A 26,051-nucleotide genomic window follows, 5' to 3' on the forward strand; every position below is an offset into this window, starting at 1 on the left:
CATTTTTTATATATAAGTAAGAAGTTTTTCATTCCTTAGAAAACTTTCTGTTGAATTGAAATCACAGATACACTGAAAGGTAGATAAGTGTTTTTCAGAGCATTTGCTGTTTTCTTTAGTAGGGAGCACTGTTTTGAAGATTGAAATACCCAGCTTTTAAGTTGATTTCCAAGTAATTTGAACAAATAATAGCATTTTCTCACTGCAATTGGCTTTATTCATTGTATCCATATTTATTCTCTATGGGCTGCAGTTCCAAGTCCATCTTAACTGCTTCCAGTTAAAGACAGGCTGGTCATTAGTGTGTACTACGGTCCCCCCAGATGAAGGTCGTATTAACCCAATTGCATGTTAAACCTAAAATATTATTCCTGAAGAAAAGGTGGTGGTACCCATGTACAATAATGCAAATAATTCTCTTCTCAAAATTCCAAACAAGTTGAAGAAAATGCGAAGTTAAATTACACCTACTCTTCTGTCCTTATTTTAGAACTGTCTGTGGTGGTGTTTTGTAAACCTTAGTGTCAATATGAGCTTTTCATGACATTTGTGATATTTCAATTTTACGAAGTTCACAAAAACATTTTAACAAGTATTTCCTGTTTACATTAGTATATGATTTTTAGGAGTCCTTTTTACATATATGAACAGAACAAAGTTGAGAGAGTAAAACTGTTTGGTTTATAAAAACAACAAAAAAAATACAGTAAAATTAAAAATAAGATATATTAAAGATGAAGAACAGACAAAACTAGCATAGCTGAATTAAGTGCATCTCCTGAAAGTCTACTTCAAAGTATAGTAAGGGACAACAGAAATTATACTTCCTGAAAAGAAATCTGCCTGCAGGATTATTCTTCAAATTACAGTCCAAAGGAAGAACTAAGGATTTTTTTGTCCATTAAAAATGCTCAGTAAAGTTTCAGCAAATATTCAAATGGGATTCATGAGCAGTTCTGCATTCAGTAAGTAAAGTAAAGGCATACTGATCTATTCTTGTGAAAATTTACTAGAAGATTTTTCTATCATTAAGTTATTTGTGGTTCTGTAGAAAAAAAATACATTCTGGGCTATATTTTGATTTTATTTGTATGGATGTGTTCATCGTTTATGCCAAGGAATACCTTGGCATAAAGGTACATCTTGGCATAAAGGTACATCTACAAGGCTGTGTAGATGTAGAACTATGTAAGTATAATACATGTGAGGATAGATCAGAATCAGAACTGGGTTCACAAGAGGGAGAATGAACAAGAATCTCCAATGTGTATGTTGATGTAGGCCTCTGTGCAATGTTTAACCCGTAACACAGCTCAAGCCTGTGGAGGCATGAATCAGTGACATAAATGCTATTTGTTTATTTCAAATCAAAGTCCCTATTTTACCAGTCTTAAACTTACCAGAATTATGTATCTGTTTATGCTGGACTACCACTAAATTTCACCCTTTTCTCTCTTGATTCCACACAAATAGCTTTAAGTTCTGAACAGGCCTAGGCTGTTTTATTCCCTTTAAAAAAAGAAAATGGTTACGGAGGTACAGATGGCGCAGAAATCTCTGCTAACAGCTTTCAAGAATACATCAAGGACAATTACTTCTAAGCCGTATGAAAGCAGGAAAAAGCAACATTTTCTACTCCATTTTGCTGGGTAATAATTAGAAGATTTAGATATGCCAGCGCTTGGGTGGTTTTAGCCATGATATGTGGAAATAGAGCTTCTTGTTTAATCTTACTCTCTCCTAATCAAGTGTTTCTGTACCTCTTAGAAAATTGTGGGTTTCTCCACAGGGTAAACCTGTGCTGTTTTCTTTCTTTTGCCCTCCCCCAAAAGCTTACCTGCGCAGGAGAAATGATTTTCTCAGGAGCTGTTTTGTTTTTATGCAGGGTTTGTTTCAAGTGAGCAATGCAGCCCTCTCCATCACCTCTAAGCAAAGGGGATTTATTTTGACCTGCCTTCAAAAGAGGAGTAAGAATATTTAACTTTCTATATATGCTCCTTAAATTAAAAACATAAATTCATAAAGCTGTACCTTAGCAAAGCAAATGCAGCTCTACATACAGAATTCTCCCTTTGGGAAAGACCTAAAAAAAAAAAAAGAACATTCTGTAGCAGATTGTTAGTCAGGACATTTAATGTGATATTAGGTGATCCCAAGCATGGTGTGGTGGCAGTGTGGAAATGTTCATTCAGCTATGTGGTTAAAGAAGGTCAGAACATGCTTAGTTTGTGTGAGCTGAATGCGTTCACAAAGAAACTAAGTTCTCACAATGGGGAAGAGGTCTGCAGAGACTCCGTGCTTGGAAAGTGAATTCCAGTCTCATTCTGCACCAGAACATCACAAAACTTAATGCATTCAGTTTTGATTTGTATTTGTATTGCATCAGAGTTTAGTACTGCTTTTGCTTGTGAAATGTTGACAGAACTACTGAGAAAAATTTTGTGTCTCATAGGCATTTACTATTTTATCAGGGAGTTCTTGAGTTTTTGCTCAGTGTGGTGAGTAAGATGGAAAATCATCTTAGAGGTCATGTAGTCTGTCCTAAACTGTACTTAAGTATATGCAGAGATATATCTACCATATTATTTAAAAATGCATTGCCTGAGATTTCACAGATTTTCTATATTTTTCTAGTCTAGTGTTTAATTATTGAAATTAGAACAGTTTTTTTGTCTCCGTACCTGTTTTAAGGCTATACTGTGTCAGGTACACACATATATACTGCCTCCTTATCGTGTGTCTAGTCTCAGATGCCCCAAATGTGTGAGACCTACTGCTTATGCTCTACACAGCTGACCTGTTCCTGGGATTGTTCTGGGCATATGAGATTTAGCAATCATGCACAAGTCAACTTTATACTGTGTGTATGTTATGAACACCAATAATTTGATCACTGCATAAAGCAGCGTGGTAGCAAATTGCCTTGGGCTTGAACTATGGCCACCAGAATCTGTGGGATAAATGAGGTTGAACAGTCCTCAGTAAGTAGAGTGGACCATCCAGCAGACAGATTATCTCTTGCTGCTAAAACAGGCATGGAGAGTTCTCAGTCTCTCTTGTTTGGCCTAGCAGGTTGCTGTTTGTTTATCACACGGGGACACCTCACAGGAACGATGCTTTTGATCTTGATGTTTGCACCATTCATTTGCAGGCAAGCCCTGCCAGCCCCACTCATTGCCAGCTGCTCCTGCTAGCTGGCTCCTCTGACAGTTGCCAGTTGTTCTTGCTAACTGTATCTGCTGCTTTATTCTGTCAGCCAGTCTGCCATGTCCCATTTATCTTTTATCCATTCCTTTTTGCTCCTGCTGTTCCCTCCTCCTCAGCCATATTTATTTGAAACCCATATAGGGTTTCAGTTCTTTCAAAACAGATGCACTGATCAGTCTACCTGGAGCCTTTTTTCCTCCTTTCTCTCTCTCTCTCTCTTTTTTTTTTTTTTTTTAAGAGGAGACAGAGGAGAAAAAGCTCAACCTTTTTCCTGCAGCCTCTTTGTTCAAATTTATTTCATCTCAAGCATACATGTAGGCTGACTTCTCCACCTGAAACAGTGGACAGGTTAGCTGCTTACACTGTCCAGACACATCTTCCCCAGTTTTGTCATTTAGCTGTGTTTAATAGGATTCTTGCCAAATATTATCTAATCCACAGGCAATTGCATCCTTTTGGCCCCTTCCAGACAGCTTGCTTTGCTGTCCGAGCGAGGTCAGCAGAGCTCCTGCCTCATGGGACTCCATGCTGCAGCTCCCAGGGGGAAGTTGCTAGTGTGTCTCAAGGTTTCAGTGACCAAACTGATATTTGGGTTTATTGGTACGTATTAGTATTAGAACGGAAAGTTACTTCATTTCTGGTATGTAGAAGACTCTGAGTGTACATTGCTATGGAATGATAGATTGAATTTTTGTTATTTAAGGATGTTACCACTCTAGACTTACTTCCATTTTGTAGTGAACTGTAGCCATCAGATCTTATTCTGTAACATCACTTACAGCAACATTTTGTCTGAATTTCTGTCTAGAATATGTGCAGTTGAATATTCCTATATTACTGCAGTGTAGTGATCGCAAGTTTAGCTTTTAGACAGTTTCTGTCTTATTTTGACTGCTTTCTGAGTTCTAGTCTTGTCCTCCAAAATGCTTGCAATTCCTTCCAGCTTAATTATGAACTTCGAATTTAATAAAACATACCCCATGTTCCGTCATCTAACTCACCAATAAAGATATTAAATAACACCATACTGAACATAGGCTCTTCATCCAAATAATCTGTTGATTTTTGTCAGTGATTAGATGCTGATTTCAATAGCTCTAGAAATTTTTTTGTAGTTTGTTTGCAAGGAAATTATGTGGACACCATGGCTTGTTTGCTCTCATTATTCTAGCCTGTAAAAGTGCTAGAATAGAGTGTTTCTTTCAGTATTTTTTTGTGTGCATGTTGAGTGAAGCCTGCAATATTGTTCTTCTTGGACTCAGAGGATTTAGCGCTGTACTTGTTTATTGTGCTCCCAAGCTGTTCTTTTAGAAGCTGTGTACTCATCCTGGTTGCAGCTGTAGGAAGAAGGGTCTCATGGCACAATGGAGTGCTTCCATCTGTTGGTGTCTTTGATTGGTTTTAAAATATAAATTGTTGTTTAAAATGTAAACTGCTCTTCTATGCTTAGAAGAGCAGTTCAGTGCATCCAAGCCACTATATACATGTGCCAGAACAGTTCTTTTTAATATACCGTAAATGATCCCAGTGTCAAATATAATGGATGGATAGGTGTACTTGTCAATGGCATCCTTCTCTTTTTGAGTCTAAGTGAAAATAAGTAATAGTCAGGGAATGAATGGTGAACATATTTCTTTCTTTCCTGTTGAGTGGCAATTTTATTTTGAATAACTTGGATGATTTCTTTTGTTAATAATTTCCCCCTGAAACTGAAAGTTTTTCTTAATGTTTTCATTAGCCTGTGTGCCCAGGGATACCTGGGGTTCAAACATATGGTGCCAACAGGTATTTCTGCTGTCCCTCCACCACAGAGGTGCAATGCTCCAGAGCAGTCTGCAGGAAACGTGGAGGAGAGCTCTTCTCGCTGACGCTGCAGCATGTTAACAGTTGCCAGGTAGGGTGCAGTTCTTAATGAAGGGGTTGACATGTCTATCATAAAGGCAACAGGATTTAATTCAGTGCAAACAGTGCAAAGTATGAAGTGTTGCTCTTAGCATCAGGATCAAAAATGTATCATGCAGTCCATAGGTTCCAGTTGTCGGGATCTCAGGCTGAGTGTAATCTCAAGGGCTCTGTGAAATATGGGAAGGTAACTGGTCTACTAAACTAAATGAATGTAAATCAGGCTTGGATATTGTATCTCGCTGGGGACACTGCACTTTAAGATCGATTTAAGAAAGTCTTTTGGATGACAACATTTGTTAGAAACCTAGAAATACCATCTATTGGAAAGGTTTATTTAAAATTTAATTTAAGAAAACTATTAAACTGGGGAGCACAGGCACCATCCATCGTCGTAATGGTAAAAGAGGGGCAGACTGCCTGTGTAATCCAACTCCCTGAAGATTTTAAAGATCAGATTAGAAAAACCTTTTTCAGGGATATGGTCTATGTGTGTATCTTTCATCAGAGCAAGAGAGTTAGACAGATGGCTTAATATCTCTCTTAGTCTATGATTTTATTTATCATCCTAGTTATTTCCTTTCTTTGGGACTTCCTTATTTATGAAGAACCCTTGAAATACAATATTTTCAACCAGTGCTAAAGGTTCTCCCATTAGGTGTTAGCATTTCACTGAAACATTTTAAACATTTTACCTGCTGTTTAGCAGTGAGCAGCTGATTTAGGTAAAACACGTAAGAACATCTTTCAAACAAACTTCACTATTTTCCTTCAGAAAATGAACAGAATGAGCAGAATATTAGGTCAGCTAAAAATATACTGCACTTTGGAGAGTCTCCATGGATGTTGGGAATTTCTGTGAGTGCTGAAGACTTTAAGAAAATGCTATTAGGGATATCTTTAATTGTCCTTGAACGAGAGGCAAAGCTTTGCTTAAATCACCCCTTTTAACTCTACTTGACAGTTGGGTGTAAGGGAGATGCTAAAAGAAAATGTGTAGAATTCACCAAAGCGTTCATTTTCTACCTACATTTACCTCCTACTTGTTATTCACCATTTGTTTGCCTCATTGCTTCAAAACAGTGTGTGCACAGAGCCTGAGAGAAGACACAGAAAAGCCAGCTTGCATCTCAGCTAATATTTTTGTAGAGATTTGGTGCCTGTCAGATATCACTGGATTAAAAACACTGTGTATTTCAATGTGCAAATAGCTACATTAGAACCACTCTGTATTCCAGTGCTGTTTTGGGTGGAAGTGGAACCATCTCACAAACCGGCATATCGTATCTGCTAAAGAATAAGGTTGTTTTATTTCTCTAGTGCAATTTCCTAAAGAAAAAAAAATGCAACCAATCGAGTGAAAGGGGTAAAAGGAAAGATAATCACATTCCATACTGCATCCAAACATCTCTGATTGCTTTGTGTCGGTCTTATTCAGGGCAATATGTTCCCTTCTGCTACAAGGCATGGAAGAAATCAAACTAGTGCAAATACCAGCCATATCCAGATGATTAAGTTTGGAGAGGGAACAGAAGGTGTTCAGCACTCTGTTTTTCTTCTCAGAAATAGCAGAATTTGCTCTATCTGTAGTGGGTTCGCTATTCACAGTCCTCCTCCCCCTGTCATCCCTGAGGGATGAGATCTAGTGAAGAATAGAGAAGCCAAGGTAGCTGGCTGGGGGTGGAAAACACAGGACTTTATTAGCCAGTATTTTTGACAAGGAATATGTACAACTATTTTCCTTCTTTGTCTCTGATAAGCTCCCAAGTTTCTGGCGTATATGGACATATGGATATACAAGATGAAATATATCAGTTTATAAAACAGATGAAAAACACTTTTTTTCCAGAATCACTCTTATTATGCAGTAGCTGATTTTAAGATGCATTTCTCTGGAAGCGTTCTGATTATAACCTTGGAAAGTTCACTACTCAGTATTGTGACTCTGGTGTAAATGACATAAAGACTCCCATAACTCTTTATATATGTGAAGCTAGAGAATCATCATGTAGAACCTGAGTTTTAAACAAGCATCATTTGTTGCAATGCAGCTTATTCTTTTTCAAAGTATTCCCACAGAGTATCCTCAGAACTACAGTTTCTTTGAGGCTTCAAACTTTCTGCAGTAGGAGAGATTAAAGCACGAGTTGCAGTTCCCAGCTTCCGATGGCTTGGACCCAAAGTAGTCTACGTGAAGAGGGATAGGAAACCATTCAGTGGTGCTAGTTCTACAGAGGTCTTGCTCTCCGTAGGTTACTTATTGGATGGTGAAATATCAGCGACATAAAAGAATCCAGTCCTTGTATCTTCTGGTTCAGATCACTTACCTGAAGTGAATTTCCTGAAAATTATGGAACTCGCAATGACTTCCCTTCGCATCCGGTATTTTATGAAGAAATTATACAAATAGTTTCGCTAAACCCTGGGAGAACTCGATGGAAAAAAGGGGATAGACAGGGTTAAATATGCAAGTGTGGGTGCATGAGTTGGGAAGGTGACAAGTAGACAAATAAAAAAAAAAAGGCAAAAAATACTGAAAGAGAAGGACTGCAGAGAGCCTGGGCAAGAACCTTCTATAGATGGGGACCCGTTATTCAAATCAATAACCTTTTCTTTCTGACAGTAGCTGTGAAATCCAAAGTCACACACTTTAAGAAAAGTTGGGATGACAGTTGACCGTATAGGAAAAATTTAACACCCTTGTGCATATAGATTATGATACATCCGGGTAATCATACACTTAAAGAAGCCATGCCTCCTTCTTTCCACAAGACCTTGGCCAGGCCAGTATGTTAGGTGAATTTATATACCAGCACTGTATACAGAAAAGGGAGTCATAGTGCGTAAAGAAAAGAACTTAGGTGAACCTCAGATGTAGCCTTCAGAGGGTTTAGCCACCACAACTAACTGGATTTCTGCCTTGCCTTTGCCACAGAATTCCTTAATGATACTGTGCAAATCATGCAGATAGGAATTCCCAATTCCCATTATCTTCTGTATGCTTCCCATCAGCCACTTTGGTTTGAATTACTTAAGTTTGGACCATTCCTAGCTGTAGTTGAGGCCAATCAAATAGAAGCTGTGGTTTGAAGGTGAAAGGGTCAGTATAATGTGAAGTAATCTGAAAGATCAGGCACAGGCTTCTCAAATTTGGTTGCCCAAAAGGAGCTGACGCTTTTGATCATTCTAGTCTTAATCATCATGCTTCTGTTCTCAATGTGTCAGATGCATGAAAGAGAATGTGCTCAGTCATTTGGAAAGAGTGGAAGTTGATTAAAACTTCCATTCTGGTATATATTGTGAGCCCTTAAATTATGTTTACTTGAAATATGTTTACTTTTGGTTGAATTATAATTAAAGTGATCTGTGGATGACAATAGAAAAGATGTCTTTTTTAATAATGTCTTTTTCTCCTTAAGGAGAAAAGGGATGTTGCTTGTGGTCTGTTTGTTTACCAATTCAACGATGAAATGTCGGAAGATAGAAAGGGGAAGAACATAATGGTATAAATAGGAGAGAGATCCCTGGGAAATACTGAAGGAGACACTGTGAGAAGTGAAGGTCTAAGTGTGGCTGTTAGGCACCAAAGCTAGAGCTGAGATGCTCGGTTTTGCAAAAGACAATGAAAAGGCACATAATGGGAACACATGGCTGATGGAAATTACCGATGTATTGTGAGAGACTGGATGGACATCATGAATAGGAAGCTCTTCATATAGACAGTTGTCTGTTTTTGTTTGTCAGTGTTATGCTCCTTGCTCTGCCAGCTTGCAGAGTGCTCACAAAGGGAAGAAACTGCAAAACAAACAAAACATGTCTGTTCAGTGAAAAGAGGCTTTATGTTTTGTTAAGTCTCTTGAACAGCTATTTTTTACCAACAGCAATGGATGAAATGGAGCCGAGAGAGTGTGGGCAAATCTTGTGCTCTCCCTCTGATAGAACAAATGGAAACAGGTCCTCATCTCTTTCTCTAAGTATTGCACCTCCTGGGCACAGTGCTCTGAGAGAGCCAGGCAGGGCTGAATAACAGCATTCCCAGTGTGGAATGGTTTTTGTTGTTGCCAAATTGCCCAGTAGCAAAGAAAAAGCCTAGTGCATTTAAATTTGAATATTTGATTTAAGTATGTATTGCTTATTTAAAGTATTTATTAATTACATTTCAAATACTTCTTCTGACTTGCTAACTTGTTTTTAATTAAATCCTTGTTAAGTTGATTGACTTAAGTGAAATAATTTTAACACCCTGGTGACAACTATGTTATTTTGAAACCAGTTAACCTTTTTTTTCCTGCAGTATAATTACAATTGAGATTGCATTATTATGCACTTAAAGGATGGCCTTTTATCTTGTCCAGAGTAAAGAAATGTGTGGAGATATTTGCACCATGAGAAGAAAGTACACAAATGTGAGGTAGAAACTTGCTGTTTGTTTTGTCTTTTGGGGCTCTCCGTTGTTCAGCTGGACATGCTATTTTTATCTGTGAAGTTCCGAAACACACGAGTCAGGAGGAAGACCCTTGTGGTAGGTGCTATGCACAACCTCCAAAAGAGTAAATGAATTCAGCAGCTAAATCAAGCATCATTTCCTGACTGTATCTCGTGTTTGTTAGGCTGCCTTTGGATGCCCTTGTGCTATGTCTTGAATAAAAATTAAGCTTCAAAACTGTACTTTTTCTCTCTTCCTCCTTCCATCAGGCCTGTCAATTCTGTTTAAAAAAGGAAGATAAAAAGCCCTAGTGATTGCTGTATGTAGGCCTCAAGTGCAGAAACATTCCCATCAAGGCTTCTCTTTGTTTTTCAAGGCCCCATTCATTGGGAATACTTCTGTTAATTGTATTGTTATATACCCTCATACTTCATTTAAATGCTGACATGGGATACAGTACTGCTGGGTTTTAATGAGTGTGATAATGACTTGCAGCATTTCACACATGTAGAGGGAATAGCAATGAAAAATATAATTATATTTTAATTGACAGTATCTTTGTAATAGAAAGCATCATATGTAGCATCACAACCTAGCAGGCATAGGTAGCATCACAGCTTTAAGGTTTCTGCCTTTACGTCAGGTACCCTTCCTTAGTAGGTCTCTGTAAATATTCCTGGATGTGTCATGTAGGGACTCTGTGCATTGCTTTCATCAGGTGAAAAATAGGCAATAAGCTTTCTTACTTGCTGTTGTGAAATATCTCTATTTAATTTTTTACTTCTATGAAAGTAGCTTGGTACTATCTTTCCTGTTGTTATGAGAACGTGATGTTAAATACTGAACGTACAGAACTAAGGGGTCTCCTTCACTGTTTTTTGTTAATGCCGCTGTCATTGAGGACTCTTGGTCGTCGACATCAGAGAAAGGGACAGGCTGTTTCTCTTCGGTTTTAAATCCTTGGAATCAGTTACTACGTTCAGAAAAAAATATCCTGTTTTAGTATATCATGCTTTGCAGAACAGCTACATGTTAAATTGTATGCTATCTCTTTTTTGTGTGTGGAATACCATGCTAAAAATGCAAAATGTCCTCCAGTGCAGACATTATTTTTTTACGACTAATGGAACAGTTAAACATTCAGATTGAGGCCTTCTATAGAGGCACTACTTATATTTTAAATTACATTGAACCTTTTCTTTGGTTGGTTGGAAGTTGTACAAGCTACTGCACTTATTGGATCCCCTAGTTCAAGAATACTGTTTGCATTTTTTTATGGCTTACATTAATTTGTAATGGCAATGGCATACTGATTTAGGCCATATGCTAAGGACGTGAAATGTTTCACAGAATCACAGAATGTTTGAGGTTGGAAGGGACCTCTAGAGATGATCTAGTCAGTACCTATCATAGCTGAGAGAAGAGTGATAGAACTGGATTCTATGTAAAACTTCCTTGGATGGGCTTTTCTTTGCATATGCTCTTCCTCAAAATCAAGCACAGGAGTTGTTGGAAGTAATATTTTCTTTTTATATTTTTAACAACATAGTTATGGTCTTCCTGCCCCCCACTGAAATCCATTGCTATTTTCACATATCTCTGTTAATCAGGTTTCTGGTATGAGCTGATATTAAGTTACTAAGGTATCATTCAAAGTCAGATGAGAGAGATTTTAGGTACTGATTAGTTTGGAGAATGACATTAGTTTGTCTGTGAGCCGGATTCAAAAATATAAAAGTAACAACTGATCATTTTGCAAAGCAGGTAGTAATGCATTTTTGTTCTAGTTGTCTCTAGCAAGTATTTTTTACAGTCTGACCCCGAGGCTCCCCGCTGAATGACTGATGCTTGCAGTTTTACTTATCCCGTTTCCTGACTGAGATTTTTCAAATAAATCATGAACAAGTATTTCAAAGGGCAAAAGAGACTTCCCTGTAATATGAAATGCATCATGATGTTGAAAACTTAGCAGCGATGCTTGCTGTTGGTTATTTGTGTGCCACTTGATACCACTGCATAGGAATTGCAAGATGACAGTGTTAATGGAAAGGGTGGGCACATCTGGAAGGGCGGAGGTATCTGCAGAACCAGTTGAGGATAAGGTGCTGCCCACCTCCAGGCACTTCACAGTCAACTGTCATGGACAAGCTTTGGGGTTTGACTCTGGCTTGCTGATCTTGGAGGGATTCTGTTGGGTCTGTTGGCTTTGCACTGGCTCCAGGTAAGAGCTGAGCCACTGAGAACACGAACTCTTCTGGGAGATGCAAGCTCTGTCAGCTCAGGCATGAACACATTAGTTAAGTTCTAGATTTTAAGTTAACTTCTTTTAGGTGTACTCCGAGACAGCAAGAAATCTTCTAACCCTAAATCTATAACCTAGGTCTATCTTAGACACACAGTAGTTGTCCTATACTTTTTTTGGTAAGCAGATTATTGTTACTTTTTAAACCCTTTCTATTTTGAAAGGCTGGAAAGAGAGAGCTGTTACTGAATTCTATAAACCATTGCATAGTTTTCTACAGTAAAAGTGGCCTGATCTAAATGGTCATGGCAAAGCAACCTTACCGTACAGATTAGCTACTTACAAGTGGCCTATCAAGAGTAAAATATCCTCATAATTTTAGCTCATGTTTGCCTTGCACACCTCTTTTCTCCCCTCAATTTTTGGATTTATTTTTCTTTGAAGGGTCTAATCTGGGTGATCAGAGGGTTTTTGGGTTGGCACTGGAGGCACACCTTCACACGGAGGCCTCTTGAGTCACCAACAGTGAAAATGATTCCCACTTCACTGCTCTTGTGACTTGTTTGGAGGCATCGCAGACAGCCTGGCTCACACTGTCAGGAACTGTTGCTGCCACCCTTTACCAGGGCAGTACCAAGTGGTATGATAGTTAGTGGAAGGTTTTTTTTAGGTCAGGAGTGTTCCCCAATGAATTTGAAAAAGAGTGTATTGTCCATAGCTGAACAGTGATTTGTTTTGCAGACAATTACAGGATCAGAGTTTCTATGGCTGTTGATCTAACACCGTAAGTGATTACTAATTACACACTCAAAACCCAATGATAGTATTTAATAAAATACTTTCTATAATACTCTTTTATATTGCAAAGATTAAGTGGTGGTAAATAATTTTGTAACTAAACTAAAAGGCCTTTCAAGTCTGAAAGGCAAACTATAAATGAAAAAGCTAAAGCTAGGATGAAATCTGCATATTTTATGCCACTCGGGTCTCAGCTCAATATATATGACTGTTGTTTTTCCAATAAAGATGTATTATTATTTTAATTCCTCTGATGTAGGCAATCAATTAAAATAATACACCTGTCAGTTTGCCCTTGGTCTCACTAAAGTGTTCTTATTTAAGTTCTATTCTTCGTTAATAACTTGTTTCTACTTGGTTGAAGCTGTGAAGAGATGAAATTTCTTATCTCTGGCAAGATCAAAGTTACACCATCTTAAGGCCTTGATATTTTCCTAATTGGAGCCATGTCATGTTTTTGTCTCCTCGTTAAAAGTTTCACATAGAAATTAAAGTCTCACTTTTCTTCTTGTCCTCTGTTGCATTCTCACCAAGATGATCAAGTGCCATCCTGATTTGTTTTCAAGACTTTAGACCTTGTGGTTCTGGGATGTGGTCTCATCTCTTTCTTCTTTAAGATCTTCTATCAAGAGTTTCTAGGGAGGAAGTCAAGAATCCTTTCTTTCAGTCAGAGCACTATAAAAAGTTTTGTTGTGTGCCTTTCTTTCAGAAAAGGAAGCTTCTTCAGCTTAGGTATATTCAGATGGGGATCATTGCTGGAGGGGTTAGAATGTTTTTTTTTCTGTTCTGTTTATTCTGACAAGTTAACTGACTCATAATTTATATATATATTTTGTCAAATAGCCTAAAGATTCAGCCTCAATTCACCTGTTGGGCAGATGAGTGAATATTTCTGTGTCTGAAGTTTGCTCTCTTGAAAGGGGAGCCCAAGTCTTTCTTCTTCTCTCTTATTTGCTTAGACTGTATAATCTGAATGACTAAGATTGCTTTTCATGAAGTCTGTAATACAGTTTGTCCCCCATCTTAGCTGGAGTTTTTAGGCCAAAGACAGTTTATCTTTGTTGCATAATAATTATGTTGTTAGGCAGTGTGCAAATTATAGCTGTTATGGTGCTGTCAAATGTAGACTTCTAGAAATGATACCAAATCTTGAGTCTCTGTGCCTTAAGATACCCACCGGATAGAGTAGAGACTATTGGTCTTTGTGCTCCAAGGCAGATATTCTGTGTGCATGTTTTCAACTGTATTTTGAAATACTTTGAAAGAAAAATTAGAAAAGAACAAAAATCCATTTTTATTCACTATAGCTTTTGAATCACTTACTGACCTCTACTGTGATGATGGCTTCATTTCCTACCTATCTGTAAACACAATAAACATAGTGCAACTTTAAAAAAGTTGAAGATCCATTTTGCTGAAGTAGAACTTAACTTGCTTTTCTCTAAAAATATCATTGCTTTATCTCTGTTTTGTAGAAAAAAGTCTCACAGTTGGAACTGCATACCGGTCTTTTATGCTTCTTGCAGTGAAGGCCTTTCCTTGCTCAATACATCATCTGTTGCTGTAATACTGCATTCAAAAATGAAAAGAATTGAAACAGAAGTGTGTCCGTTACCAAAAAAAAAATCTATGTTTAATACTAAGTTTCTGAGGAACTTACTTAAGAGTACTTTGCTTGAGTGGGATTAACAGTGATGCCAAGGGCATAAAATGGCAGATAACTCAACAAATTATATTGCTGTTTTATCTAGACTCCATTAAGCATTGTTTCAGGTCATCAGTTAGACATATTTCTTTTCAGTTCCAGAAAGTATTCATTAAGCATTTACTCTCTCAGGATCAAGGCTGCCAAATAAGGCCACAGACAAGAATGTGGAGTTGGAGTTTCCCCTTTGATAGATTTCCCCTTTGATAGATTTGATAGATAGAAACAAATAGATTTGTTTCCTGTGTGAAAATGTTAAGGTCCTTTTTTTTCCATTGGCTTAAAAGTGCTTGCAGAGGTAAAAGTAAAACCAAGCAAAGAAAATCTGGAATTCCACTTCTCCAAGAATTCTGTTAGGCAGAAATATTGTGTGTGCATATGTATATGATAGTGTCTTCTTGAGAGGGAAAGAAGATGAAATATCAATATTTGGTTGCATAAACCTGGCAAGTGGGTATGTAGAGTAAGGATCAATTCAGTGCTGGTAGAAAAATGGCTTTGGTTTGGTGAGGAAATATATGAACTATGAGCAGAACATTCGGCAAATGCATGGATTTAAGTAATTGGCCTTCAGACCAATTCTCAAAAGGCTCTATTATTGCTGATTTCCATTAGAATGAAAAGAATGAGATCTGAAAGATCTTACTGCTTAAACTGGTTTTATTTTTTCAAAATGCAACAACTGTGACTTTTATAGATGTGTGAAATTCTGGTGCCAGTGAATTGATGGCAAAATCCTATTTGATTAATTTTAACCCTTTTCTCGTCCTCTGTGGTTTGCACTACCTTGTTTTGAAGTGAACATTTATTTAAATCCCCCTGTTACCCACACCGGTCACTCTTTCAAAGGCAAAATCCATTATTCACAGTAAAAAATGAAATAAAACTGGTGCTGTGATAAGACTCTATAAGAGCACTCTGCCTATGTGAGGAATATTGTTAACGGTATGGGTAAGCATAAAGAAGCCATTTTGTTCAAGAGTTTTTCAGAAACTTAAGCTATGTTTTGAAACTAAACCCAATAGTTTCTTAATGCTGCATAGTCTCTGTTCTTCAGTCTGCCATATTCAGTATCTGATCTCAGAGTTGCTCTTCTTTCATAATTCTGAACCATAATGAAATAAAATGATGCCAAATTACGACTTTTCATGGGTTACCTTAAAAAGGGTCATGCTCTTTGAGAGGGAAGAGAGCAAAGAGCAACACTAGGTGGGTAGTTAATTTTGATGCAAATGCTGAGTCACTTGAGGGGTGTTGTTTATGGGCTGTCCAAATAGATTCAGCTTCCTAAATTGCTCACTAGGAAGCAAGTTTTATAGATCTCAAGTCATTATTTTATGTATATTTTGGAGGGATTTATAACTCTTCTGTTCAGAATGCTTTGCTGGATATTCTTTTTAATAGTGGTGTTCCCAGCTGTTCTATCCTGGGAAAGGGTTATCTTCCTGCTGCTGTTTGATATTGCCCTGCTTTGCATATCCAAAGATCATATTAGCCTTCCACAGTATCATGATGAGAACTATTTGCAGGTGTTCATGTAGCATAGCCTTTAAATTCTTACTAAGTTTCTGCTTTGTTGGCTGCATTAAGTGTGTATTTTTGAAACAGGCTAACCGGTCTGGTACAGACGTATTTCACCTCTTATCAATTCATTTATCATTTAAAAAACACAATTACTATGTTTTTTTTAAAAAAGGACTTCTCTGGGTTTAAAATGACTCTTAAATGCTAACTCTTTTATCTATGCTTCAAATTAGATTTTCATTGTATTCATGTATTTTTGGTAAATTACTATTGTACACTGAATTACACAAAGTATAAATTTATGATTAATTCAGTTGTAATTTACCATTTATATTTCTCAATATATTAATTTAAAAATACTGACCTCATTTCTTGACCTCTTCTTTTGTTTACAAGCCAATGGAAATAGAACTGAGGTATGATGAAATTTGTTCTTTCTGAGTTACACAGCTCAAAAATAGAAAACTTCCAGGTAGCAGTAAAATATACATAGCACTTGCTTTAGTACTATAGCTTCTATTTTTGTAATAGAAGAACAGAAGCTGCAGTTAGGTTCAGCATTTCTATTGATCTTATATTAGAAATTCATTTTAGTCTGCCAGGATAGTGTCAGATGGTCAAGAGTAAGGAATACAGCTATTGGGACACGTTTATCTAGGTCAATTGACATCATTCTGTTTACAGCAGCACATCAGGGAAGTTACAAGAATAGGAATACTGCTCTTTGGAATATTACTTCAATTAGGTTATGTTTCTTCAAGCAGCTGATTATATCATCTAAATCAGATTTAGAAGAGTTAAAAAGTACAAAGGAAAATGACTGCATAGAGGAAGCATTTATTTGTAATGCAGATTAAAAAACTGCTAAATTAAAAGATTTGAACATTGCTGTTCATGCCAAAACCAGATAGTTTAAATTACTAATTTATAGCCAAATAAACATTTTTCTTATAACAGAAATAAGAAAAATTTCTGCTGTATTCATCCCTAAGAAGAAAGAATAGTTGTTGAGACATTCTGAAATGAAATTTAGGATTACTTTCATGTGCAGACAGTAGTACTTCTTTAGGGCCACCATACTTTCTTTACTGATCTTATTTTCTGATAACTGTTATAAGAGAAAGAAATAGTTCAGAATTTCATGCTTAATAAGTAGCATTGCTACAACAGTAAGCATCAAAGACAATTAATGCTTTCTGCAGTCATACTGCTGTGAACTCACAGTTTTCACAAAATCACAGAATCACACAATAGTTGAGGTTTGGAAGGGACCTCTAGAGATCATCTAGTCCAACATCCCTGCTCAAAGAAGGAGCACTCAGAGCACGTGGCACAGGGTGGCATCCAGGTGGGTTCTGAAGATCCCCAAAGGAAGAGACTCCACAACCTCTCTCGGCAGCCTGTTCCAGGGCTCTGTCACCCTCACAGGACAGAAATTGTTTCTCACATGGAAATGGAGCTTCCTGTGTTTCCACTTCTACACATTACCCCTTGTCCTATTGCTGGCTACCACCGAGAAGATTTTGGCCCCATTCTTCCCACATTATCCTCTCAGGTACTTGAACATGTTGATCAGATCCCCTCTCAGCCTTCTTTTCTCCAGACTAAACAGGCCTAGCTCAGTCTTTCCTCATACGATAGATGCTCCAGTCCCTTAATCATCTTTGTTGATGGACCCTTTCTAGAAGTTCCCCATCCCTCTTGTACTGTGGAGCCCAGACCTGCACACAATACTCCAGGTGTGGCCTCACCAGAGCTGAGGAGAGGGGCAGGATCTCCTCCCTCCACCTGCTGGCAACACTCCTCCTGATGCAGGCCAGGATCCCATTGGCCTTTTTGGCCATGAGGGCACATTGCTGACTCCTGGTTAACCTGTTGTCAGCCAGGACTCCCAGATCGCTCTCTGCAGAGCTGCTTTCCAGCAGGTTAACCTCTAATCTGTCCTGGTGCCTGGGGTTATTCCTCCCCAGGTACGGGACCCTGCACTTGTCCTTGTTCAGCCTCATGAGGTTCCTCTCTGCCCAACTCTCCATCCTGTCTATGTCCCTCTTAATGGCAGCGCGGCCCTCTGGAGTGTCAGCCACTCTACCCAGTTTGGTGTCATCCTCAGACTTGCTCAGGGTGCATGCTGTGCCCTCATCTAAGTCATTGAAGAACAAGTTGAAGAGCACTGGGCCCAGTACTGACCCCTGTGGGACACCACTGGCCACAGGCCTCCAACTAGACTCAGCCCCATTTATCACCACCCTCTGGGCTCTGCCATCCAGCCAATTCTCAATCCACCTCAGTTTTACAGATTTAATGTAATTTTCTTAAACCCTTACCCTTACCAAAAAAGTTCCGGTGCCTCAGATGATGCATTATTTTTTCCCCAGCAACTCCTTACTCTCACAGAAGGTGTATGAGAATAGGATAGCTCAAAAGCACCCTTGTAGAGAAGTTTTGAAATTGGAACACAGCTTTCCATTTAAAGCTCTTCCTTGAACACCCTAAATGCTTCTCACTAAGTAAAGAAATCCCTTATCAAATTCTAAGGTGATGCAAAAGCAGAGTTCTTCTAAGGTACTGGAGAAAACAGGATATTACTATGGGTTGGAGTTTTACTGTTTCAGATAAACGCAGATAACTTGCTGGTTATGCCTTGGGGGCTTTGCCTATAGTCTCCTTGGTTGGCATCTTTAAGAAAAAGATGCTTTTTCTTAAAGCTCCAGAAATATGTATTTTTCTATGGAGGAGATAAAGGAAGGGAGTGTTGACTGAAAATTGACTGATATAAAACTTCTAAACATTGTTCTGTCCATGGCAGGTGTGGTAAGAGCTAACTGTGACTTGTTAGAGCAGAAGACCTCTGGCTTCTCTTCCCCTTAGCTAAAGAAACTATTTTTTTTTCAGCTAAAAAGCAGCTAAAACCATTCGTAGGAAGCAATAGGCAACCTGGGCAATCAGAGGAACAGGACAATAGATTGCTTTTCTAGCTTGCAAAGCAATGAGTAAATATCATCTTCTGGTCAGGTACCAGAAATTAATGCCCTTGAAATATTTGGAATAATGAACCGAGCAAAGCATGACTGATGTTGCTAGATGTCTACTTTGTGAATGTGACTTTTCAGGAAGGCAGGTGGTGCTGAGTGAGAAGCTCATATGTGACTACTCTCTCCAGTTGTCTGCAGTCTATAGAAACTACCACAGTGAGTCAGACTAAAGGTACATCTGGTCTTTCTCTTGCTGCCACCAGCAGTGAAGCTTACAGGAAAAGTATAATCCAGAATGCCCATCCTGAGTTAAGAAGTTTGCTTCCATACTTACTAACAGTCAATGGACAGACTCTCCATGAACCTGCTCTCTTATTGAATTCTTTTTACTTTTGACTTTCCTATTTTGTGAGAATGAGTTCCACAATTTACATGCATGATATGTGGGAAAATATTAATTCCTTTGCTTTGTTTTAAACCTAATCACTAAATTTTTGAGTTATAGGAGGGAATATTGGCTCCTTAGCTGCTCTTTTGGAATTTTCATTGGTATGTGGAGCTTTATGCCATATAAAAAATATTTTATATTCTTCTGAAGGCTACAGATTTACAGATCTGTATATGTATATAAAGAAAACAGAATTTACTATATCTTAGCACTTTACATCTTTTTTTTTTAATTCCTGATAGTACAGGGAAAACATATTCAAGAATTTCATTCTGAAGAAATTCCTTAGAATCTCAGATGTATCCCCAAGTTTGCTGGAGACCTGCTGTTCAATCTTCGATGAATTATTTTATTTCTCTGTGACAATACTTATTAACCTGCTCACTGTATGCCATGTCTTTGTGGACTTTCAAAAAGTAGTGCTACATTATATGTGTTGGCACAGCATATATCAAAATGATCTTACAGTTCATTCAGGTGTCTGTGAACACTGTAATTAATACGGGTGACTTTAAGAAAGCAATATATAAAGCAAATTATGCTTATCCAGCTATCCTTCTGCCAAACAAAGTTATTGGGAACGTTCTGTAAGGGTATATGGCATTGTAGGGGACACTGTTCTCTTACAGTTGGAAGAGGGATGCATAGCTTAGAAATATATCTGTCTTAATTATATGAGATGACCAGAATTCACTGTTATCACATGTAATACTTCTCTATCTTGAATGAAAATTTCATCTTGAGTCTGCAAATCATCTGTACAATAATGTATGTATTATATACAATCACATCTCCCTGTTGCCTTCTCAGCTGCTTCTCTTTTGTTCTGTATTTCGTTTACTGAAACCTGATTTAACACATCGTTTTTCACTCATGTTGTCCGCCCAACTTAGAGGTGTGTGGACTTCTGCTAAGGGGATTTAGATGGTGGCTAGGAAATGTTCCTATACGTTCATTATGCAGCTCTCTGTGTGTGTGAAACTTTAAAAGATCATCAAATGCTTAAAATGCTTAAAAACTTTTAAGAGATCTGCTCTGCTAAAAGCTGTTGAAAATCACTCTTTGAGACTGTAACTATCCTGCTACAGAGTAACATTTCACCTACTACTTGCCTGACTGGGGGCAACATTTCTTTTTCCTCAGCACCCCTACTGAGCAGGGGTCAGCCCATGACTCACCCTGGGGGAAAGAGGATGATGACTATGCACTTGCTCTTACAGGTGTGAGCAACTGGAGGGAGCTGAAGTGAAAACATATAGGCTGCATCCCTCTGTCTGCTAGGAGCAGGAGTGATGGGCAGGTCAGGATGAATCCGGTGGGACAGGAAAACATAGGAAATGCAACTTGCTCGTTCCAGTTAGCCAAAGCGGGTAGGTGGGGAAAAACAGATCCAGATGCTAAGGAGTCCTTCTTTGGTCTGTGCTTGCTATAGGAAAGCTATGAACAGGAACAAGTTGTAAAGTAAGTGTTTATAGAACCCAAAGAAATCAAAGCTGGAGACTGAAAGGTAAAGCTCATAGGTCTTGCTCCCTTTCCACCTGTATTTGTAGTGACCCAAGTTTGAAACTGGAAGTCAGGCTTATATTTCAGTTTACAGCTTTTCTCAAATATGTTTTGGTGTGTTGATATGATTTAAATATATTGTGAGGCTTAATAAGGTAGTAACATCTATCTTCTCAGTGTGGGAGCGCAAATTAATGGTTAACGAGGGAGACTGTGAGCCACAATTCCCCAGTTCTATTCTGGGCACTGTGCTGACTCACTGCATAATCGTACTCAAGTCATTTAAATTCCGGTGAAATGGGCCTCAGTGAAGTTGATGAGAAAATACCTGTTTTAGCCTTTCCTCAGGGAATTTGCCTATGAAATTCTGTCCCTCAGTGTACTCATCATGAACTTGAATGTATTAGTATGTTGCTGGATAGGAGCATTGTAAAACTGTTTAATTATTGAATATTTTTTAAAACCTTTGTTGAGAGGTAATCCCCACGCCACCTCCATAGAAGCAGGCAGGAATATGTTATCGTTTTCTCTGGAGATGCTCATGTTTTCTAAAAATGCTTATGTTTTACATCCAGATAAAATGACCTTCTAAAAGTCATAGAGGGACCAAATGGTTAATTACTCATTAGTAGGGTAGTTACCTGGAAGTATCATCGACCCGTGTTCATATCTCTACTATGAACTAAATGATCCTTTGATACAATACTGCCAAGTGAGGCCACGGAACATTTGATTCCCCACTGTATCAATGTTTCCTATATCAGTGTCTCCCATGGATATAGATAATCCAAAAGATCGTTTCTTTATTTGTTTATTCCAGTTATGTGGAGCAAAAATTCAAAATAGCAATCACTTTTGCTAAGTGGAATTATTTTCTGGCAATGTACAGTTGATGTTAACATAGGACAAAACTTTCCCTTCTCAGAGCTGTATCCTGTTTTACTGGTTTCTGCCCTTTTGGTTTTCTTATTTGTTTGTGAAAACATTGCACTTTCTTGAGCTCGACTTGATGGAGACATTCAAAATCACATCATATCCTGAGTTGCTATGGTCTTTTCACAGGCATGTTGAACAACCTGTGACTTGCTTGCATCTCTATTGGCTTCCACTATGACATCCCACAAGTAACTGAGCAGGATAAGAAATTATGGCTCAGAATGACTTCACATAACTGCACATCCCAGCAGTGTGAGTGGCAGCACCAAGTGGTGCTGATTCATTCCCTCAGCGCTGTAATTGCTGGCATTTAGGGGAAAAGGATTGGTTTTGAACAAGAAATACTTTATCCAACAGAGACTACAGATATTATAGAGTTATTAATCAGGGCAGTTGTCCTGAGAGTAGGTTTAACTGCAGGATTTTGCATAGAAGGAAGTAAAACTGCCATTGGAAGCAATTGAAGACTGAAAATAGCAGGTAGAATTGCATATTTTAGGGGCTCTTCAAATTGCACCTGGGGAAAAGTTCACTCTGCAGCTGCTAATGAAATGTTTCCTGTTTGTGTGGTATAGTGTTCTCTTCAAATGACAGTTCCCCAGTAAAGTAAGTGAAATTCATTGTAAAATAGGAAGACAGCCAGTTTAATTTGCTCTGTTTTTTTCTACTTCAGTATCACCTGAGGCCATTTCATTGCTAAGTCTCATAAGGGAAGCCAGGTGAGCCTCATCTCTAGAGAGTCAGGAGTCCTGAAAAGAAACTCTAGATGTAGTGGGCATTATCAGCTAGCAGTCCTTCCTTGGAATCACTCCTGAACCATGAGTGAGCTGGAATTTAAGGATATTGTAGCACTGAAACAGTGGTTGTCCTGTGAAAGACAAAGCCTAGTTCCTGTTCTTTTGTGGCCACTGCAAAGCAATTTGGATGATTGGGAGTTCGCTAACTTGGCTTCGCTTATATTTGGAAAATATCTGAAGCAGAGCAGATACAATTCCTCTTCTGTCTTGTAGGGATTGATGTGTTTCAGTTTAAGGCCAAGTAGTTTCACATAAATTCAAGAGTATTCTAGATTGGAAGGAACTTTAGACCTCTGCACAAACTTCAAAGTTAGGTCAGGTTGCTGAAGGTTTTTTCAACTCCCATTGAGTTTTGAATATCTCTGGAGGTATTATGTGATCTCTCTGTGTCCCTTTTTCCAGGGTTTGGTCACCTTAATGGTGGAAGAGGTAGAGGAAGAGAGTTCTTGCCAGTTGTTCTGAAAATGTTTCATGTAGTATGGATTTGTTTTGCCTATTATGATGATCATTCCTTTTTCCAAATTGTATTTTGATACTGCCTTCTGATTGCAGATGAAGTCACGTGCAAGCATGTAGTGACCTGCAGGAGAACAGTACCTCCACTGAAGGCAGGGGCAGTCCATGTTGATCATCATTTATTTCTGTGGAGATTTTCACAAATCCAGAACATTGACTGAATGAGTTAACAGACTTCACTGAACACATTCTATGGGTGGCTCTCTCAGTTTAGTGGAAGTCTTTACTGCCCAGGATGGAAGGAGTGTTGTGTGTGCACTGAAACATCTTTATTCTCGTAACAGTTATAGTAGAATAGGGGAAAGCAGTAATAATCTGAAACAAATTCTTTTAAGTATAGATTTTTTGTAAGGACAGTTGAGGTTTGCAGAGATGTAGATTTAGAAAAGACAATTAGCAGTTTTTCACCGTTTGTGACACTGCAGATGGTGAGTTACATTTTTGGTAGTTCTTCAAATGCGTGAGGTTTTACCACTCACTAGTATCTTAGGTACTCCATTATACCAGTGGAAAGTGTTGTGAAATGTAACCATTTTGATTTGGTAGTGTTTTTAGCACACCTTCTACACCGGCATGTGTATCTGTACAAAGTATAAAACAACAGAAAAGCAGGGCTTTCGTATTTCTATATGCAGTCTCATGAAATTTCATTTATTAGCACGTTTAAGGACTTGCTCAGAACTTGGATTGGATTGGTTATGCTAATAATTTCCCTTTTCTTGTTTGCTTCTTTAAAGATTGAAACTTGCATAAACAGACATGGTTTCTGCCAAAAATATAAAATGCAAATTAAAAAAAAATGTGATTATAGAATAATACCAGCCATATCTTTCACTGCTTGGGAGATAACCATATATGAGATTTTAGGTTTTTTTGCTGTATTCTTCTGCTTTATTTAGATGAACTCATAAAGTAGATGGAGTCTAAAAGGAATTCAGTATTGACGAATTCCTACTGGAACTGACTACTGTGCAACTACGCTGTTAATGCTAAAGTTGTTCCTCATCTCCTGTTTTTAGTGAGGTTTATTGCTGAATGTGTGCAGTATATTCCCCCTCCATAAATAACAGTTGACTGAATTAACTTATTGCATAGTGGAGAGATTGGAACATCTTCCAAATATTCTCACTGGGGCCTCTTCCGCCTCTAAAACTGCAGAAGGGAAGATATCTTTGTTCATCAGAAAATGTATTAGTGCTAACAAAGGGAAAAACAAATTGCCCTCTCAGTTTTCACAGCAGCTTTATGCAGCCCAACCTTTAGCTGAGGGTGTGTTATTACTCGCTAACTGTGGCCCAGCCTATTGGAAGGACCTAGAATATTGTTACGTGGTGTCAGTCATCTCATCTGTTTTTGCTTTACTAATAAGGAGTGAACAGTCACTTCTACTGTTGACTTTTCTGGGCCTTGGATTTCATCCTTGCTTCTCGTGACCTAGAAATTAGTCTGTCCTTTTACATATGTGTGTTTGTTTCTGCGTGTGTGTATATTGCAGTCACCAGTCTACCATCATGACGCATGACACCAGACACTTCTCATTGCATGATAAGAGCAAAAAGCAAAGTGAAATTCCATCTAACTTGCTGAATTTTTATTCAGAGCAGTTTCAAATTCATTTTTTTGTTTCTTTTGGGCAATCTGATGTCTAGATAGAAGTGAGCAGAGAACTAAAACATATGCAAATGCTCCTGCTCATTCAAGTATGGAAGTTAGAACACATTCCAGAAAGCACATTTATAAAAAATGTTGCTTTGCTGCATTTCATATAAAAATTCATGTCCTGTAGAATTGATAGCATTTAAACAAGCTATCTGATCAGAATACATCTCCCTAAGTGCTATTCAGCTGCCCTTTGATATTTCCCACCCTCATCCCTCACACTTCCCATTCCTGGAAAACCAAAATATATGCCCTGGTGCTTTCACTGGAAATATTTTGTTTTTCAGGACAAGGACATTGTTATCATGTTTATTACAGACTATCTTATCACTTTTATATCAAGGTATTTGTACAGTTTGCCATCTTATTTATGAAGAAATGGTGTCCAAGTTGGAGATGTTTCTAGGTCCATTGACACTGGAAAACATGGTGTTGGTTTGCTGAGAGATCCTGTTGTGCTGCTTCGTGGACACTCAGCTCACATTAGACATATTCATAAGCATATTCAGTGCTCTCATTGCATTGTATTTGCTACTAAGCAAATGTGGCTGAGGGTATTATGTGAAGACAAACAGTTAAGAGGGGGACAGTGGTCCCTCCATTTCATTTTGTGGGGAAAAAAAAGTGAAGAAAGTGAGACAAAGATTAAAGAGGGTGTGCTCCCTTGGAGGAAAATAAGACTTAATTTTAAAAAACATGGAAATGATACTAGCATGGAAAATAGCATGAAATAATAATATTCAGAAAATGAAATAATGATATTCAGGAAAAAAATGCATTTTGGGGTTTCCTCCTTTCTGAGACACAGAGGGGAATTGGCAAAGATGACTGGGTCATCTTTCACAATCCCAGTTGAATATAAATCATTCTTTTTTCCTAATCTCTCAATATTAGGCCTTTTGTATTCCCATTCATGTTTACATTATTTCCCACTAATTTCCTCTTATTATGAGTTTAAATGTTATAATGACTCCTCCATTATCAAAGCATATTCCTTTCAGTTGCTAGATGCTTCTGCTCAACATTTATCTCAACCTGTCTTTTCTTCCATTATTCATATGACCGTTAACAACTTCCAGAAAAGCTGACAGGATTTTCAAATGTCTAAATTGTATATTTGTTCTAGCCATGGTGAATATGCCAGCAGCACAAGGAAAAAAAAATCTATTAATTGAAATATATGAGAGAGAATATACGAGAGAGTATTCACTGTTGCCATGGCGTGTGTCGGCTGAGATAGAGGATGCCAATTTTATTGTATGTCATTCCTTAGACAACAAATAGATATTGAAGAAACAACTATCTATCTTTACATGCAACTTAAGTTAATTAAATGCTCTGCAGTAGCTGCTGGCTTTAGGAAGTTGGGTGGCTGGTGAGTCATAGTTATCTAATTTCCCTGGTATTTTCAAAACC

At 38.0% G+C, this 26,051-nt stretch overlaps 1 protein-coding gene across 1 annotated transcript in view; it reads left to right on the forward strand.

Moving 5' to 3' along the window:
- Positions 1-26,051, forward strand: part of DLGAP1 (DLG associated protein 1) — a 368,869-nt gene that overhangs the window by 48,139 nt on the left and 294,679 nt on the right. The window lies entirely within an intron of this gene.

The sequence above is a fragment of the Tinamus guttatus genome, unplaced genomic scaffold, assembly GCF_059628265.1.
Source record: "Tinamus guttatus ecotype Peru unplaced genomic scaffold, ASM5962826v1 Tinamus_guttatus_pri_ptg000203l, whole genome shotgun sequence".
Classification (NCBI taxonomy): domain Eukaryota; kingdom Metazoa; phylum Chordata; class Aves; order Tinamiformes; family Tinamidae; genus Tinamus; species Tinamus guttatus.